This window comes from Leptonychotes weddellii, chromosome 7, assembly GCF_054177405.1.
Source record: "Leptonychotes weddellii isolate Sample4059 chromosome 7, ASM5417740v2, whole genome shotgun sequence".
NCBI classification, from domain to species: domain Eukaryota; kingdom Metazoa; phylum Chordata; class Mammalia; order Carnivora; family Phocidae; genus Leptonychotes; species Leptonychotes weddellii.
In genome coordinates this window covers 65166459-65183806 of record NC_138375.1, presented here as the reverse complement: position 1 = coordinate 65183806, position 17348 = coordinate 65166459, and the positions used below count along the sequence as shown (strand labels likewise).

The following is a 17348-nucleotide window of genomic DNA, read 5'->3' as shown; positions in this document are numbered from 1 at the left end:
AATCACAAAGCAATTTTCAACTGAATAATAATAAACATAAAACATATAAAAATTTGTGAGATTCTGTGAAGCAGTTCTTAAAGGGGAAATTTATAGATTTAAGTGCCAATATTGGAAAAGAAGAAAGTTATAAAGTGAAGTATTTAACTTTCCACCTTAAGAAAATTTAAAAAAAATCACAAATTATATACACAGCAAGTAGAAAAAGGAAGCAATAAAGAACAGAAGTCTATGACTGACAGAGAATAATAACAAACCCAAATTTGGTTCTTTAAATGACTAATAAACCTGATAATCCTCTGTGAAGACTAATGAATTTTAAAAAAGGAATAAAACTCTTTTCCGGTTACTGCGGCGCGAAGAACCATGAGCAGCAAAGTCTCCCGCGACACCCTGTACGAGACAGTGCAGGAAGTCCTGCACGGGAACCAGCGCAAGCGCCGGAAGTTTTTGGAGGCAGTGGAGCTGCAGATCAGCCTGAAGAACTCTGACCCTCAGAAGGACAAATGCTTCTTGGGCACCGTCAGGCTTTAGTCCACTCCCTGCCCCAAGTTCTCTGTATGTGTTTTGGGGGATCAGCAGCACTGTGCTGAGGCCAAGGCAGTGGATATTCCCCACATGGACATTGAGGTGCTGAAGAAACTCAACAAGAATAAGAAATTAGTCAAGAAGCTGGCCAAGAAGTATTATGCATTTTTGGCTTCAAAATCTCTGATCAAACAGATCCCACGAATCCTGGGCCCAGGCCTGAATAAGGCTGGCAAGTTCCCTTCCTTGCTGACCCACAATGAAAACATTGTGGCCAAAGTAGATGAAGTGAGGTCCACCATCAAATTCCAGATGAAGAAGATGCTGTGTCTGGCAGTGGCTGTTGGCCACATGAGGATGACAGATGACGAGCTTGTGTACAACATCCACTTAGTGGTCAATTTCCTGGTGTCCTTGCTCAAGAAGAATTGGCAGAACGTCCGGGCTTTATACATCAAGAACACCATGGGCAAGCCCCAGCTCCTGTACTAAGGCACAGTTCAATAAATCCTAGTGCTACCCTTAAAAAAAAAAAAAAAAGGAATAAAATGAGCAATAGCAGGATGAAATAATGGCTATTTCTACAGAATATTCAGATAACAAGGGAATATTATAATCAACTTCATGCCAATAAATTAGACAATAAAATAGAAACATTCCTTGGGGAAAGAAGGACTTACAAAACAGTTCAATTTTTTTAAAAACTAACAAAAAAAGAAATAGAAAAATCTGAAAAACTTTATATCCATTAATGAAACTAAATTTGTAATAAAAAAAAAATCTTTTCAAAAAGAAACCTGGATTAGTTTAGCTGACAGTTTCTACCAAGCATTTAAGGAAGATAAAATGTCATTTTTACACAAAATATTTCAGAAAATAGAGGAGGAAGGAATTCTTTCCAACTTGCTTTATGAGGACAACATGGTCCTACTACTGAAGTGACAAAGGTATCACAAGAATAGAAAATTGGAACTCCTACTAGTTTCAGCTCCGACATGAAAGAGCTTGGAAGTCATCACTCCCATCCTTAAGAAAAAAGATGAACAAATTGAAAATTAACTTCTTGGAACTGTGAGAAAACTGAGGCAACGAAACAAACTGCCACCACAAAATCTGGAGAGACAGGCAGGTCCGGAGAGTCCCAGCTGAAGTCAAATTTCCTGGAGCAAAAGCCATAAAGAGTAAGACACTAAATGGTAAGTTTGACAAATTACTGGAGTCTCAGAGTAAGGTAGTTGGAGAAACTTCTTAGAGAGGCTGCAATCTTAGGTGAGCTCACACTTTTACTTCAGGGACCCCACCGGATCAACCTAGTGAACAGCCAAGAAACATATCCTCTTGGCTCTGGCAAGAGGGAGGGGTAGAGTAACATTATGAAATATGCCCAGAGTGTTCTCCATAACTCTCCAGTGGGAAAGACTTTATCAGAGCTTTATTCCACCTGGGGAAAGGGCATTCTCTGACTCTAGCATAGAGATTAGAACTATATAAAAGAACCAAAAGCAAATGCTAGAAATCAAAAATACAAACAGAAATGAAAAATGCCTTTGATGGGCTCATCAGTAGACCAGACACAGCCAAAGAAAGAACCAGTGAGTTTTAAGATAGGTTAATAAAACTTCCCAAACTGAAATGCAAAGAGGGAAAAAAAGAGTGGTTGGTGAGGGAACACAGAAGAACGTTCAAGAACTGTGGGAGAATTTCAAATGATGCAACATAAGTGTATTTAAAATATCAGAAGAATAAAGAGCAGAGCAGAAGTGTTTTCATAGTGGCCAACAACTTTAGAAAATCAATGAAATATGCCAAATCACAGATCCAGAAACCTCAGAGGTAACCAAGCAGGAAAAATATCCTAAAGTCTACATGTTGGCATATCATATTCAAACTGCCGGAAACCAAGGACAAAAAAATATCTTGAAAGAAGCTGGGGGTGGGGGTGGGGGAAGTTTCCTGAAGAGAAGCAAAGATAGGAAATAAGAATTGCATCAGACTTTTCGTCAGAAAACATACAAGCTAGAAGGGAGTGAAGTGAAATATTTAAAGTATTGAAGGTGAAAAAGACCCCACCAGTTATGCTTCAAAATTATCCTTCAGATTTGAAGAAAAATTAGAGACTTCTTAGATGAAGAAAAACTGAGACTTTATCACCAGTAGACCTACCCTGCAAGAAATGAAGTCCTTCAAGGAAAAAACAAATCATATAGGTTAGAAATGTGGATCTGCATTAAGAAAGAGCTTTGGAGGGGCGCCTGGGTGGCTCAGTTGGTTAAGCAACTGCCTTCGGCTCAGGTCATGATCCTGGAGTCCCAGGATCGAGTCCCACATCGGGCTCCCTGCTCAGCAAGGAGTCTGCTTCTCCCTCTGACCCTCCTTTCTCTCATGCTCTCTGTCTCTCATTCTCTCTCTCAAATAAATAAAATCTTAAAAAAAAAAAAAAAGAGCTTTGGAGAAGGAAAGAATAAAAGTAAAACAAAGTCTTTCATTTTTATTTAAAGTCATGCAATGTAGGGGCACCTGGGTGGCTCAGTAGGTTAAGCAACCAACTCTTGATCTCAGCTCAGGTCTTGATCCTCAGGATCGTGAGTTCAAGCCCTATAGTGGGATCCACACCCAGTTACTTCTTTATTTAAAATAAATAAATAAATAATTTATTTATTATATTTAAGTTATTTAATATAAATAAAGTCATGCAATGTATTGCATGATTATAGCATTTGCATATGTGAAATGAATGACAGTAATGTCATAAGAGTGAAATGGAAGAATTAGAAATAGTCTATTATAAGATCCCTATATGACTTGTGAAGTGGCATAATGTTATTTGATGGTAGACTTAGGTTAGTTAGTATATATTGCAGACTGTAGGACAGCCACTAACTTTTTTTAAAAGAAATATAATTGATATGCAAAGAGAGGCGATAAAATGGAATCAAATAAAATGCTCAGTTAAAACCACAAAGGGCACAAAAAGGGGAAAAAAATAAAATGACAGGACAGTATCTCTCATAAAAATAGACACAAAAATTAACAAAATTGTAATGAATAAAATCCAACAATATTTAAAATTCCATCATGACTGGGTTTACCCACATTTGAAAATTAATCAGTATAATTCTCCACATTAACAGAATAAAAGAGAAAAATCATATAATCATCTCAGTAAGGACAGAAAAAAAGCATCAACAAATTTCAGCAGCTATTCATAATAAACATTTGCAGAAAATTAAGAATACATAGGAACTTCTCGAGGCACCTGGGTGGCTTAGTCGGTTAAGCGTCTGCCTTTGGCTCAGGTCATGATCTCAAAAGTCCTGGGATGGAGCCCCACATCTGGCTCCCTGGTTAGCAGGGAGGCTGCTTCTCTCTCTCTCCCTCTGCCTCTCCCCCAGCTTGTGTGTGCACTCTCTCTCTCTTTCAAATAAATAAATAAAATCTTAAAAAAAAAGAATACATAGGAACTTCTCTTTTTGGTAAAATGCATCTACAAAACAATAACAATTTTACAGCTAGCCTCATACAATATGGTAATATATTAAGTGCTTTCTCCAAAGATTATAAACAGGCAAGGATTCTGCCCTCACCAGTTTTATTCAATATTGTACAATAGGTTCTAGCCAGGACAATAAGGCAAGAAAAATACATGAAAGCCATAACTGTTGGAAACAAAGAATTAAAACTCTGTGTGTTCTCAAACAACACAATTGTGTTAATAAAATTTTTTTTAAACTTTTATTAGAATTAATAAGTGAATTTATAAGTTTGCAGGGAGCAAGTCCACAAAAATCAAATATATTTCTAAATATTAACAACCAGTTATTAGATAATAAAATGAATACTGCACCTGTACCATACATAAAAATTAATTCAAAATGGATCAGAATCCTAAATGCGAAAGCTAAAAATATTAAATTTCTGTGAAAAACAAGGAGGAAAGTTTTATGGCCTTAGGTTAGGCAAAGTATTTATAGACAGAACAAGGAAACATAAACTGTAAAGTAAAATACTGATAAACTACATTTCATCAATATTAAAACCTTCTGTTACTCGTAAGCCCCTTTTAAGAAAGTGAAAAGTGTAGCCACAGACTAGAAGAAAACATTTGTAATACATGTATATGATAAAGGACCATATTCAGAATACAAAAGAGAACTCTTAGAACTCAGCAAGAAAACAAAAACCACATCTTTTTTAAATGGGCAAAAGACACACACATCATAACATAAGATAAACTAACAGACACTGAGCACATGAAAAGATGCTAAATTCATTAATCACCAGGGAAATTAAAATTAAGATCACAATGTAATATTACTTCACACCAATAATTATTGAACTGACAAAAGTAAGTGTGGACAAGGATATAGAGTAAGAGGCATTCTCATGCATTGCTGTGTGATATGGTACAACCAATCTGGAGAACAAGCTGGCATTTTCTTACAATATTAAACATATATTTATATAACAGCAATTCTAAAAAGAAAAGACATGTACATGAATATTCAGAACAGCTTTATTTATAACAAAAAAAAAAACAAAACAAAACTGGAAACAGCTCAAATGTCCTAGAGCAGCTGAATGGGTGAATCAACTGTACATTTATACAATGAAATACTACTCAGCAATAAAAAGAAAACTAATCAAAGGGGATGGAAATCAAACTGTTGGTTGTTGAGGTGAGAGGCAGTGTAGAAGACTGGCTGCAAACGAGCTCAAGAGAACTTTCTAGGGTGATGGAAACATTCTGTATTTTGACTGGAGTGACGAGTTACATGTACGTACATATCTGTGAACTGTTATTAGAATTTACTTTTAAATCTATTTCATTATATAAAATTATATCTTAATAAGATTGACTTTTTTTAAATGCTGAGTATAACTCAGGATATTTGTTTAAACAATGACCGATTCAAGAACACAAGAAAAGGAAATCAAATCTTCACTAAAATGATTTTAAAATACTATACATACAAATAACAAAGCCAAAAAATACACACATAGAACTAAAAGGGAATTCACCCATCAGTGAAATAACTGAAAAGTTCTCTCTTAGTTATAGACTATAAATTGTTAGATAACTAAATAACAAAGTGAAGCAATAAAATTGGAGTGAATTTATAACTCCAGTATATTTTCTACTTAGGTTGGCCCTCCCTTACAAGTTTGCTATAAAACTGAAATTTTATCAGAAATTAGTTTTTGTTGTTGAAAATAAAAATAGTAATACAAAAAGTCAGAAAATATATCAGAACTACTACAAATATGGGGAAAAGCAAATATTTTCTGATTATCCATTATTTAATGGATTAAATTTTTAATTATTGTTAAATAAAGTAAGATCTGGAATGGAGAAAAATCACAAATTCTACCCTTACATGTCATTTATGTGAGTAAATTATGCAACTTGTAGATTCCCTGATCCTGTGAAGAATTTTAATAATCATATATTCTTAGCAGGAAAGATCTAACACCTTATTAACTATATACTGGACCTGCATGTAAAACGCATACCCCAAGACAAAAAAAAAGTGTTAGTTTAATATATTATCTATAACACATAATGACTAGGCTTCATAGAATATAAGCTTGGAGGGACTCAAGTATACTTAAAGAATCGTAAGACACTGAACCCTCATTTTCAAACTGATTAAAAAGCAAAAGATACTTTTGACGTATTTTATGTCATGTGGCACTTCATGATATTTCAAAATACCTCACTTTTTTTTTTTTAAGATTTTATTTATTTATTTGACAGAGAAAGACACAGCGAGAGAGGGAACACAAGCAGGGGGGAGTGGGAGAGGGAGAAGCAGGCTCCCCGCCAAGCAGGGAGCCCAATGCGGGACTCGATCCAGGGACTCCAGGATCATGACCTGAGCCGAAGGCAGTCGCTTAACCAACTGAGCCACCCAGGTGCCCCAAAATACCTCACTTTTAAGTTTCAGAAGATTTCAACATGAAAGCCTTGCAGAAAGCTAGGCTTTATAAAAGTAATTCTCAGCATATTGATTTGGAATCAACAAAAACAGTTTACAAATAACTGTTACTTCAAGGTCAACCCAGTTCATAGAATCTTCCTTCCTGAGAGCTGCTGAAGCAAAAATAAATTCTGACCTATGATGTTGTCATGATAGCATATACATAGGTTGGTTCGTGTCTCTATTCCATAAACGGTATTTAGAAATCATTGTAAAATAAAAATTTTATCAGTTGTATCTCTTTACTACTCCGGTTAAACTAACTTCTTTTCCAAAGCTAATTAACAAAGCTCAAATGACTAACTCAGCTCAGGTTATATAAATGCATGCCTTCATATAGTTTGCATATATTAAGCAGTGGGAGATTGTTTCTTCACTGAGTTTAGAAAAAAAAAACTTAAATTTTCATCTATGTAAAGTAAGAGCAGATAATCTGATTTGACATATCTTGAGAAGCCTGGAGGCTACAGGAACCCCACTGGGCCAGTAGATGATTAGTTAATAAAGGGGAAGCAGCCTGACACCAAGGTGAGCAATAATTAAACCTGTAGTGAAATTCTCTAATAGAATTCAATAAAGTAGCACATTGTTAGCAGAACAATGTTTCTTCAAATGGCATTGATGAGTAAACCTCGATGTGAGCAAAGATTCTGATCAAGGAAAAATGCAGATGCTCATTCCATGAATTTACTGCTCCCTGGATCATATTCTGTGTAGGCAATGTATAGGATATTCAATGTATTAGATTTCCACTGCTTTTGAAAATTGATGCAAGGAGAAAGCATTAGGAGCTACATCTTCAGTTCATTTGTTTATTCATTTCAACAGTGTATTTTGTTTTGTTCTGTGGAAACAGTGCTAACAGATAGAAATCCAAAGATGAATAAAACAAAGTTGCTGTCATGAAGGGGCTTGTAATATCACAGGCAAGTCAGACATATAAAGGGGTAAATACATATCAAAGTATGAAGGTGTACTTTGTTAGGAAACCCCTAACTCAGCCTGAGAGTGTCAGGAAGTATTGAAGAGATGACATTTAGGAGGAATTTTGAAGAATGACTAGGTATTTCAGATGGAGAAAAGGCATTTCAGGCAGAGGGAACTGAATGTGAAAAGGTATGAAGTTAAGAAAATGAATGTCAATTCATGAAGTCATACCACTGTCAGCTCAGTCTGTGGGCAGTGGAACACAGGGGAAATGATGAGTATACTCAAGAGGTAAGGAAGGACCAAATTGTGAAGAGCTTTGACTGTTGATAATAGACTTCTTTCCATAGACAGTAGATAGAGAGCTCCTCCACTGAGGAACATGATTGCAGGTTTTCATGGCTCCCAGGAGACAGTGAACTACTCTTTTCACACGACTCACACATACTAGCAAGGTGCCTGGGCATCATTAGAGAAGGAAAAAATACGTTAAAGTATCGTTATAAATGGTAAAGGTAGAGAAATGGGATAAGACAGGAGGCTGAGAGACCAGTTAAAACTGCCTAGAGTCGTTGAGGTAAAATAAGGATCAGACTAAAAAGAAGCAGTGGGGAGAAAGCAAGGAGAAATGAGATTTGCAATAAAACCAACATGTCTTGATGATGAGTTGGAGGGAAAAGATGAAGAGGACATTGTCAAGGATGACAGCTAGGACTTTGCTTTGGGAGAACAGGCTTCATGGCATTATTAAGCATCACTGAGAATTTAAAGGGAAAAGTAGAATTGCATTTATGGAGGGCATAGGGAAGTCCGAGAGAGGCTTGCCAGGAGACCCATTCTTGAAAGGAAAACAGTCAAGACCCCTATCTCCTATTTTGTTTTGTTTTGTCTTTTGCACTAATTGCATATATTTTCCTCTTGGTCATCTGTGTCTTCTTCCAAATGTCATCTATCAGTTTTCCTGAATTCCATATCTTTCAAAAGCTGAACACTGAATTTTCTAGAATAGAAAGCAGAGAAGCTTGTTTCTCATCATAGTCCTTTACACCCTGTGGGAAAATATCAAAATTAGCAAAATATTACTTTGTTACTTTATGTCCCCATGCATGTTCCCATGCTCAGTGGATTGCAAGACTATCCACTGGAGTGGAAATAAGCTTCTGAGGAGGTCTTCCCTGATAACCAAAAGTGAAACCAGAGATGGTTTCTGACTCCCTTTTAGCTTTCCTCTAAAGCAAAAAGGGGTTGGAACAGGAGTGAAGGACAGTGTGACAGATGGGAGTCTTCTGCTTTCCTCTGTAGAAAGTTCTACTCTGCACACCCATACCCATCCTCCATGCATCTCAGGACCCAATAAAGGTTCAGAATCTACTAAGAGGGATTTCTTATTTTGACTGAATTAAAGAGCTCAGCCTTAATTGAAATATAAGAGTTAAGGTATGTGCTTAGCCTTGTGATTTTTTTCATGTGCTGATATAATGATGATGATGTAAGACCATCTGGAATAAAGACAAAAGTTACATCAAGCTGAAAATTATATTCCTAAGGCTTACTTATGATAACAGGTTCAAGCAAGTTCTCAATTCTCATTAGCAGTTCTTGATCTAGCGAGGATTCTTTGGCTCATCAGCAAATGCCATGCTTCTTCCAAGTAGCTCACTCCCATTCCTCTGCTCAAGCCCCAGGCTCTCACACAGAGGGTTCCTAATGGCCTGCAGCCGAATCTTAAACTCGCCACATCGCTGCAGTATGTCATATTCCATCAGGAGCTACTGTGCAAATAACATATTTCCATTTTTAAAGTCTGAAAAATGTCACAAAAAGCTTTTGGCATTTACATGACTCAGACTTACAGCCTCTAATTCTCTCTGCAGCTAATTTCTTATGTTCGATACATATCCACCACAGGAAACCAGGAATAACAATTACAGGAAAAGCTGAAGTTCGACAGCCCAGCCATTAGCATTCACAAGTCTAAAGAGTAGGGATTTAAATGGCACTATCGACAGTTATTTCTTCTATAACGAAAATCAGGACTGTCAACATGTGAGACATTAAAAAATATTCAGTAATTTTAGTTATAGCCTGTAGGGTTTTTTAATGCATTCCTGAGAACTAGCAAAAATCTACAAAGATGTGCACCAAGAGGGCCTCATAGATCAGAGGAGTGAAATTATATTCAATGTGGGTAAAACAGCTTGCTGTATGTTCTCCAACTACTGATCTTATCTCTCATAATCATGCCCCATGCTTCGTTTAATGTTGGACCACACTCACTATGAGAGGAAATTCACGCTTGCATTTTATGAGGCTCAGCATGCAAAATCCACATGCTATGTTTCCATTTCTTCTGTCTCACTTTACATAGATTGGGCTTTTATCTTTCTGCTGAATAACATTTGTTGTTTTATTTTCCACTGCTTAATATACAAGGGCTTACTAAAGGAAATGGAGAGACCAGTGGCATGTCTTTCTTAGCCCCAGGAAGAGATTCAGATACACTCTGAAAATCACATTTGAATTTGGCTGCATTGTATACATTGCCCCAGTGGAAAAAGTGTTCATGATTCCTATCTGCTCATTGTCACTGTGTCCGATGTCAGGTAAAATGGCTCAAGCTCCATAGTAGTATCATAATATGTTATGCATGCAGCATGCTAACACTACCTAACAACTTCTTTTTTCTTTTAAAAGAACAACTACAGTGCCAGAGCTGTCTGCAAACTTAGGTCTTTAATTCACTGGTTGAATCTCACACAACTGATTAGCTAATTGTTATCAAGTTGCACAAGTGAATAAACAACTGGCCTGCATCATTTGATTGTGTCCCTAAAACTATTCAGCTAGCTAGACTCATCTATAGAACAGTTAGCTAGTCTTCTACTGATACCTATCTGTGCAAAAATAGAGTTGACCGTAAGCATGGCAGATGTCTCTTATAGAGAAAGTGTCATTTCTTTCAACTTGAATAATCTTCTTTGGTCAACATGTAGGATAGAGTTCTTGGTGTTGCCTTTATACCAGATTGTTAACTTAATCATTAATGTATTTCTAAATTAATTGAGATTTCCTAATTAAAATCAGGCTAGAGTAAGGCAGTTTTCTAGAAGACTCAAGTAGAAGACTCAGGGCAGAAGGACTCAAGCAGATTTTCACTAATGTGATGAGCAGACTAAACATCTTTGATATAAATAAATATAAGTAACTGAGTGCATATTTATAATAAATACTAATTGAATGGAGTACTGCCAGATGGCTTTTCTATTCAAATTCATCCTGACTTGCTTCTGAAAAAATTTATAACCACTAGACCCTACGTATGGTGTTTCCTCAATATTATCTGCTCAATTGTGATATTGAAACCTTTATATAGTTGCCTCAATTAGAAGTATTAGGGAATTGTTAAAAGGTCACCATGAAAAGCAATGAATATATCTCCATCATATATATATATGATAATTTATATTAATTTTAAATTGAATTTTAGGGTCAGAGAGAATTTAAGAGCCTATTTTATCCCAGTGGGCAAAATAGGGGATGCAACACTGAAATTTACCTATGTGCCATTCTGTAACTCTTCAAAGAATAATTCTCCCCCATTGGTTCACATTCATCTCTCATTTAATAAATATATACTGAATGTCTTCCATATTTATATCCTCTGCTAGGGGGTAGAGGCTGACAAGTATCCTTAAGCCTTCAAGTAGCTTTCTAAAATTCATTCACTGATCCATTCATTCTTTCAGCAAATATTTACTGTCTATCATGAGGTAGATATTGTGTAATGCTGGTAAAAAATAAAAAGAGGACTCTACCCATATGGACCTCACATTGTAACTGGGAAGACCAACACACTCACAAATATTTAGTACCCACTATGTTAAGTGCTAATTACAGTGTGTGCCAGATGTCCTAGCAGCATAATGAAAAAATGGATTCATTCTACAAGAAAGGGAGATGGTGGAGAAATGGTTTGGAAGAAGAGAAGGGGCTTAGAAAGCTTTACAGAGAGAGTAACATTTAACCAAGGCCATCAAAAGTGAGTAAGTCACCAGGGAGTAGAGGGCAGCGTGGGCAAAGAGCAAATGGAACATTGTGAAAAAGGGCAGAGGGATGTAGGTCCTCCAGTTTCTTCACTTTGGTTCAAAGCAAAAGTTACAAATTTGTGACCTTCAGACCATTTTCAGCCCTGGACATGTTGTGCTTGACCTAGACCATGCTTCACAGACAAAATGTAAACATGGGAAAAATTCACAAAAATCCAGATTTCAAGCTTCTTTTGAAAAAGTACATTTTGAGCAAATCTGGACCAGAATGTCTATGTGGAAAGAATCTGCTAGAGACATGCAATGACACCCCCACCCCTTCTAGAAGCCTGCCTTTCAGTTTTAGTACAGTGCTCACTAGGCCAGCTTCACTCATTAATGTTACTTGACAGGCCCTCCTGATGTTTTATTTGAGATGCCTGGTTTAAGGTTTTAATACTTCTGAAAAGGCAATTGACCCTGGAGGAAAAAAATGGAATGTAGCTCTGAACTGTTAATCAATCACTTGTCATTAATTCTTCAGGTGGAAATGAAGGTTTGGAGAGCACCCTAGACTAGAGGGATGGAAAACAGAGCACAAGATCATTAAGCATTTGAGTGTTTGGTTTTGTAAAGAATTTGGTAGACTTAGAATAAAGGAAGCAGAGCTTCACAATTTCATACTTTTTCCATGGTTAATCAAAAAATATCCACTTCAAACTAGGAACCCACTATGAGAATTAGAGTTAAAATACTGACCTTTTCTTAATTCTTGATTATGCTTATTTATTTCTAGTGACCTTGTTTGTAAGCCTGTAATTTTTAACGGTTAAAATTCTAAGTCTCTCTCAGGGATCTCCTGAAAAGTTACTGGCCCTGTGCCCACTCACTGAATTCTAGCCATGGACATTATCCCCAGGTAATTAAAATGTTCACTTACAGAAAAAAAAAAAAAAGCCAAGTATCACATAGCATTGTTAACCTTCTTCTCAGATAACGTACTCAGTGTCAGAATTATCTGTACTGCCTTGGGGCTTTTTTGAAGAGTGAATATCTTTGCACACACTGTCAGCATACACCATGTAGGAATAATTATCATCATTAACCTGAGTCTTATTAAGCTGCCTGCTTATTAATATGTATTGCCATTCACTATAAGTGCTAAGTTGTGGCAGAAAAACAAAAGAGAGAGCTGAATAAAGATGGCATCCCAGGCTTCAGTAACATTATTAAAATATTTAGGAAGAGAATCTAATGAGTTTGCCTTCTCTCTTAAAACACACAAATCCCCAATTCTCCTAACTTTGAAAGAATATGTCAGGTAAATAAAATTATATAATATATATAAGAGGAAGAAAGAGGGTTTCATGGAAAGAACCAGACAACATGTATCATCCATTCATAGAAGACAAAGGAAAAAATCAATGATTTGATCAAAATGCTTACGAATTACTGAATTCCACATTCCAAATGTGACATTTGGAAGCCATGTGCTTAGAACCCACAAATCAAAAGCAGATGACACATTTGTGCTAGCTTTCTATCAGACCTTTAAAGAGTTCCCAAACTCTAAGGGGCAACTTCTATAGAGGAAAGTGTTGGCTGTATTAAGTGTAGAGAATTAACGGCCAAAAAGTCAGGGCTGGTGGTGGGCTATGGAGTGGCATGGATAGTGTGGTTCCTCAGGGAAGCAGCAGGGCTGGGGCTCTTTGGTATCAAGGCGTTCTGAGTTACAGAAGAATCAGGACTCTATCAAATACAGTATGTAAGAAGAAGCATAGAGCTACTCCAATGATGGATATGGAAAATTAATGAAAAGATTCCAAAACTTATAACATTTCATGACAAATGAAGCCATATTTCGACAGCCAGATTTCAAAGAAAAAGTTATACTTGACCTCCATAAGATACCTTGTCTTTCCATTTATTAACCTCCAGATGCATTTAGAGCTACCAACTCTCATCTAAAAATTGTGATGGACCTCACTTTTCCATTATATTTCCTGAGTAAGTGAATGAGGACAGCAAAATGATCTGATGGAGAAAAAGCTTCCTCCTCTCATGAACCTACTACCCTTTACCCTCACCCCCACCCCGACCCCAGCCCCACTCCCTGCCTGTACCCACCTGTGTTTTGGATTCACTTACAAGGGTGGACTCAGGTTTTGAGGAGCCTGAACTATATATAATTTAGGTAGTTCTCTTTCAGAAAAATGTTATAATATTATGACTACAAAATTAGGTATGAGCATGAATATTTATTTAGAATGAGAAAAATCACAGTAAAATCAAATCTAAAAAATCTGAAAAATACTGCAAACATTACAAAATGCAGAAAATAATACAGAAGACTTTTACTTAATAAACTCCCTGACACACCTGTAATGCTTTTCTTCCACTTTTGGCTGCATATTCTTTGATCACCTCTTCACATAACAACAAATTTGTAATTTTCTTCTATAAAAAAAATAAAAAGATAATTCAGTCTTCCTAACATAGTGATCAAATTTGTTTTTATTAGTAGTAGTGAGATGCATAAAACATGAAATGTCAACACAGACATAATCACCATGTATAGAACCGCTAGAAGTTTATGTCCTATAACACAGAAGTTCTGATAAATTCCATTTTATAAAATCCCCATCAAAAAATAAAATAATGTAGAGTACATTTGAATTTCATAAGATGCATTACTGAGTATATTCATAATAGGCAAGAACTTCTATTTTGACTGAGTGTTGATGTTAAAGGAATCCTCCCCTTGTAATTTCAAACATCTGATGACTGGAAATACTTTCTATAAACCAGCTTCTGGAATTATATACTTTGGACCTTGTTTCTCATCTTCCACCTGTATCTTTCTGGTGGTGACCACGTAAGACACATTCGTGTCATGATAAGACCTCTGGCCCTACACACTTAAGGGAAACAGCCCAGTGGATATTTGGAGTATTCTAACTATACCTGGGCAGAGAGGGGATTGAAACCATGTAAATATACACCACTAAACCCAAGTTTAGTGTATCCACAATTCAGCTTGCCCTTGACCTGCTTTGAGATGGCATTCCAGGGCCATCTGACAAAAAAGAAGTGAATGAAGAGAAGTGACAGTGGACAGAGACATCTCACCTTACTTTAGCCAGGTTGATCAAACTGTATGACCCTGTAGTCATGTTGTTAGAGCCTCTTCTGTTACCTTAGAAGTAACAAGTTTCATTAGCTTCAAAGTAGTGTTCCTTCTGTACAGTTTAAAGGTCTGGTAGAATTTTTATCTCTCAAGATTCCATGATTTAAGGCATACATATATACATATGTGTGTAGAAATGTGAAGACTTCAAATTAAAAGCAAATAAATAATTTAGTAAACTCACATGGAGAATATACTCAATTGAGCAGTTAAAATGAAGCCATAAAGTCTGAAAAAGAAGGGGACAATATTGACCAACATCCTGTGACCCTAGAAACTCAGGATCAGATCCAATGTATTAGTACTTAGCTACAATTTCTTATGTTTGATTTTTTTCTTACATAATTATCTCCATGCTTTTAAATTATTTGCTAACATGTAAGCTCTTTCTCTGCTTCCTACAGTTCTCCATGTATCCCTCACAGGAGCAGTTTAAAAACAAAATACATAATTCCTCCACCAAGCCAATAACAAATGAAACAAGGGTCTAACACCAAAAAAGGAAAATTCCTACTCTGCTGCTATTTGGGGAAAAAAGCTGAAAGATTATTCTTCCTCAGAAGAGGGAGGAGATCTAAGAGTTGGACTGCTGGACAGATGAGGCCAGCTGCCCACCTTGCTTTTTCTGCTCTAGGGCACATCTTTCCGGAACTCCTTGTTTTTCTTTTCTTTTCCGTTTGCATATCCACCACTTCAGTCTTGGCCCTTATCTTCTTACTCTAACAGTAGTTAAATAGCTGATCCCTCTTGACTATGTTGTCCAATTAATACAAGACTATTTCCAAACCAAATGGAGCTTTAATGATTTAAAACTTGGAGGCTTTACTTTATTAGACCCTTGAAGTCATTGCTGTAACTAATCAGGTAGATCAACATTGAGTAGCTGATGTGTGAATTGCAAGAGGCAGAGCTGCATCACAACAGAATGTACTTCCACAAACTTAACCCTTTATACTCAGCTGCAAGTCTTTCAACATTTTCATGAATGAACATGCTGGAAAGACAAGGATGGGAGAGAGGGGCCGGTATCTCTAAGGAAACACCATCTAAAAGATAAAAAGCACCTAGCAAAAAGGCTGTATATTTGATAAGGATTGTTTTTTTAATAGCATTGATATTATCCAAGTAGACTAAATCTGTTTTTTCTCCACAACTTGGAAAGTCTCATAATTTGGGACTTTATCAGGAAAATCAGTTTACAGAAAAGTAAAGAGATTCTATTTTCTTGCACATCTAAGAGTAATATAAGTAAACTTGTAACCCCACCCTATATAATTGAAAAGAAAAAAGAAGGAAGAAAGGAAAAGGAGAAAGGGAGGGAGAGAGGAAAAGAAGAAGAGGGGGAAACAAGAAATCTATAAAACTTTCATGCAATGGAGAAGGTGTTCCCAATCAGATGAAAACATGAATCCTAAAGACAGCCTTCTCAGGGAAAACCCAATTCCAGAGCAAGTGTCTCCGGAGCATTTGAATTAATAATAGCATTTTAACTAGTCTTTGAGATAGAGAAAGCCATCAGATTAAAAAAAAATTATATATATATATATATATTCATATTCAGCTTTTGAAAGGTTGAACAGCTTTGTGAGAAATTTTGTTATAAAGAAATAATGGGGGGTACTGGGGTGGCTCAGTCGGTTAAGCATTCACCTCTTGATTTTAGCTCAGGTCATGATCTCAGGATTATGAAATCGAGCCCTGCTTTGGGCTCTACGCTGGGCATGGAGCCTGCTTGATTCTCTCTCCCTCTCCCTCTGCCCCACCCTCTCTCCCTCTCAGAAAGGAAAGGAAAGGGAAAGGGAAGGAAAAAGAAAGAAAAGAAAAAGAAAGAAAAAGAAAGGGAGAAATTTGGCTCCTATAAGAGTTTCTTATACAACAACTTATTTCTCATATCTCATATATCTTATTTTACATAGGAACTTTGCAATAACAAATTTCTACCATATCTGTCTGATGTCAAAATATCTGATTAATTCAGGAAATAACCTGAATGTGAATGAAGTTGTCAACATATAACAACTAAAAATTGCAATTAATCACCTGATCCAAAATATACAAGATTATTACCAGCCAAAAGAAATATTTAGAAAGCCAAAAACCTCAGTTATTTAATCTAACTCCATGTAACCAATTCTTTAGTTAGATACTTTTGTGTTAACTTAAAACCTCCATGAACTAGGTTTATGAGACATATTCGTTTACCTTTCTTTCATTTACTTTTTCAACATATTTAATTCACATTTTATTTATTGATTCAAAGTATTTATTAAGCACCTACTCTGTGACCAGCATTGTTCTAGGAGAGGACTGAATTAACAAGGAGGGGACTGAGTTAATAGTGAACAAAACTGACAAAATTCTCAGCCCTCACGATCTTACATTCTACCAAGTTACTCTAGTTGTATCATTGAGAATTTTACTTCTGAAAATAGGAAGCATTTGAACGTCGTTTGTATTAATCAGTTATTGAATGCAAGAAATCTTTTTTTTTTTTTTAAGATTTTATTTATTTGACAGAGAGGCACAGCGAGAGAGAGGGAACACAAGCAGGGGGAGTGGGAGAGGGAGAAACAGGCCTCCCACGGAGCAGGGAGCCCGATGCGGGGCTTGATCCCAGGACCCTGGGATCATGACCCGAGCCGAAGGCAGACGCTCAACGACTGAGCCACCCAGGCGCCCCTGAATGCAAGAAATCTTGAAGCA

General features: G+C 36.4%; 1 pseudogene; it reads left to right on the top strand.

Annotated features, from left to right (window-relative positions):
• Window positions 1-341: 341 nt before the first annotated feature.
• LOC102728702 (large ribosomal subunit protein uL1 pseudogene) lies at window positions 342-1044 on the top strand (annotated as a pseudogene).
• Window positions 1045-17348: the final 16304 nt, after the last annotated feature.